General features: G+C 40.9%; 1 pseudogene; it reads left to right on the top strand.

Moving 5' to 3' along the window:
- The first annotated feature begins 1163 nt into the window (after positions 1 to 1163).
- Positions 1164 to 1797, top strand: LOC101581907 (annotated as a pseudogene).
- Positions 1798 to 3285: the final 1488 nt, after the last annotated feature.

Here is a 3285-nt window from a genome sequence, read left to right as displayed (position 1 = left end):
ATTTTTGCCCATATCCTACTTTGAGTTTAATCCTAAACATAAATTTTCTTAGTAATGATGGTTGATGATTGGTTTGTCACTGAGAGTAGTTTAGTTTTCATGGTGAGTGTGTGTGTATGTGTGTGTGTGTGCATGCATGTGTGTTTTAACTACTCCTAAGGAAGTAGATTTTCCTTGTTTAGAATTTAAAGACAATTGGTGGAATCTAGAATTTAGCAAATGCCAACTGGAAAGGGAAATCTAATGTTGAGTTTAGGACAATTTAAATCAGATACTGATTTTTTTTCCCCCTTACAGACTGAAATACCTACACATTTATATTGTTTGCAGTCATTTGGGACATTTTCAGGCTTGCTACATTTGCTCTGTCATGGGAAGAGTAAATGTCAGTTCTGCATTTAATTAAATGAGTAATTTAATTAAAGGGCTATTAATACAGGGCATAAAAGAGTTCATCTCAAGCATGAAATATGTAACATTTATTAACTATTAAATTGCTATTCTGCATCACTAATTGACATGACTGGTTTTTTTACCCTGTTAAACTGGTTTTTGTTTTTGTTTTTGGTGGAATCAGGGATTGAACTCAGATCCTTGTGCTTGCCAGGGAAGCGCTTATTCTACTGAGCCATCTCCCTGGCCCCTAAACTGTTTTGAGTTGAAGAAACTTCCCTCTCCATTGGCTCTAGAATTAAAGACCATGGCTGGGTTAGAATATATTTCTATTGTTCTCTGTGAGAAAGTTAAAATGCAAGACAAATATATTCAAATAACTAAAAACGCATACAGGGGCCAGGGAGATGGCTCTGGAATAAGCGCTTCCCTGGCAAGCGCAAGGATCTAAGTTCAATCCCTGGTTCCAAAAAAAAAAAAAAGCATAGAAAACTCTGGCTCAAAAAATAAAAGTATTTTTTCAATTTTCATTTTTATGCTAACCTCAAGAAGAAAATTCAATTTTAATATCATTGTGTTTATTTCTATTCAGAACTTTTGGAAAAAGTGTATATTTTTGAAAAATAAAAGTGAGGAGCTGAGTCCCGCTGGGCCGCAACCCCTGGCCCAGCGCTCTCCCTGGGTCTGTGCCCCGCCCGCTGCTCAGTCCCGCCGTGGGCTCCCACCAGATGGGACAGATCAGCAGAGACAGCAGAAGGTCGCAGACGGCCATGTCCGAGACCTACGGTCTGTGACAAGAAGCTACTACAGAGGGGCAGCCGGGGCTCTCCTTGTCTATGACATCACCAGATGCCAGAATGCTGGCCAGCCAGAGCATTGTCATCATCCTCTGTGGGAACAAGAAGGACCTGGACGCCGACCGGGAAGTCACCTTCCTTGAAGCCTCCAGGTTTGCATTCTGGTATATGAGAACGAGCTGATGTTCTTGGAGAGGAGTGCACCAACAGGGGAGAATGTAGAAGAGGCCTTCATGCAGTGTGCAAGGAAAATACTTAACAAAATCGAATCAGGTGAATTAGACCCAGAAAGAATGGGCTCAGGCATCCAGTATGGAGATGCTGCCCTAAGACAGCTGCGGTCCCCAAGGCGCACACAGGCCCCAAGTGCACAGGAGTGCAGGTGCTAGGAGCAGGTGTCTTCAATGGAATATGGATACCAGGGCTGGAATTCAAAGAATTTGAAGGGTTTTTTTTACCACCATCTTTTTTCTACTCTATGCAGAAGTAGATCTCTGTGGGAAAGGACAGTGTGGGGTGTTATGCAAGCTGGTATAGACATACCTGGCAGCCACATAATGAGCCTGACCGAGTGGACAGTCCCCATCAGATGTACGCACATATGTAAAACCCTGATCCACACTTTCCCTTCCACCTTCAGCTTGAGCCATGACCTTGTACTGTGTATACCCCAGTACTTTTCCACTGCATGTGTCTGGTGTATGATACGACAGAATGTTGTGATGCAGTTTAATATTTTTTTTAATCATAGGAACTGAAAATCATTAATATGAGGTGTGCTTCCTCATCATATTGGTTATATTTATGACCTGATAATAAAGGACTCTGGCATTAATAGCCAGTGTGTTACTTATTTAATTCTTCTTTCCACATTCTGCACTGTGTTTATGTGATCCACACTTGAAATACCAATGATCATTCACTAACACCTTGAAATAAAGTGAAAGGTGGAGTTTCCCATGAACTGTATGCTGTCTGTTCTTGGTTGACTTTAGGTTTCTGCCAGGTCAGCATAAGGCTCTCACCTGTTGTCCTGGACTGTAGTGGGCTGCATGACTGGCACTGGGATTCTAGTGCCTTCGACTCATCCCCCAGGCACACATACCCCGGCCCCGAGGCAACGTGGCAGCTTCTTTGCCTCCAGCTGCTCATTGGTCTGGTCTCCCACTAGAAAGCACTGATTTGCTACTGTACTTTTTGTGGAATTCAGTATAAGGGCATCACAGCCTCTGTTTCAAATCTTCCATCGTGTTGTGTCCAGGGAGACCACTAACTCTAATGCATATTAAAAATAATCTACCTTTTAAAAAAAAGTGAATGTTTTTGGATCCAGTGGTTGAAAATATATTAAGGTAATTTGCTTGGATTTTTAGTGTGAATTTTTCGGTTATATTTCCTACCAACTTACACTTTAGGCTCTGTTTTATATTTCTCTATAAGTAGATTATAGGATCAAGCTCTGGAACAGATTCCCTAGATATTGTATGACTTTGAATTACAAACTATGTTCTCTTATTTTAGCAATTAATTATAGCCAGCTAATTGTTGATGGTGTGACAAGTGTGCCTCCACAGTGATGTAAACATCTAGAGAGAAAGGTTGTATCATTGCCATAATTCCCAATGCCTAGCTCTTTATTACTTTCTTAAAATATTACTAAAACGAGAAGCAATTTTTAATATTGTACTAGCAGGCACATATGCCAACATTGCTCACAATATAAGATGTGATTAGAGTTCTTTTGCCTTATTTTATTCATGTATATTTTTAAATTGGATATATTGTCTTGCTATGCAGTTGAGACTTGATCTTCCTGGCTTACCTTCCCCAGCACTGGGATTACAGGTGTATGCCATCATACCCAGTTATAAGGCTGGCATGGCATGCAGTACTGGGATTGAACTTCAGTCCTTATGCTTGCTAGGGAAATGCTTAGACCACTGAGCTATCTCCCCAATCCATTTTACCTTATTTTAAATTCTTAAAAATCAAGAACTTTTTTCAGGAGCCGGGGAGATGGCTTAATAGAATAAGTGCTTCCCTGGCAAGCACAAGGGCCTGAGTTCAATCCCCGGTTCCACCAAAAAAAAAAAAA

Source organism: Octodon degus, unplaced genomic scaffold, assembly GCF_000260255.1.
Source record: "Octodon degus isolate 3935 unplaced genomic scaffold, OctDeg1.0 scaffold00289, whole genome shotgun sequence".
In the NCBI taxonomy this organism is placed as follows: Eukaryota; Metazoa; Chordata; class Mammalia; order Rodentia; family Octodontidae; genus Octodon; species Octodon degus.
The sequence above is the reverse complement of the archived record's forward strand: the minus strand, read 5'-3'. Positions and strand labels throughout refer to the sequence as shown.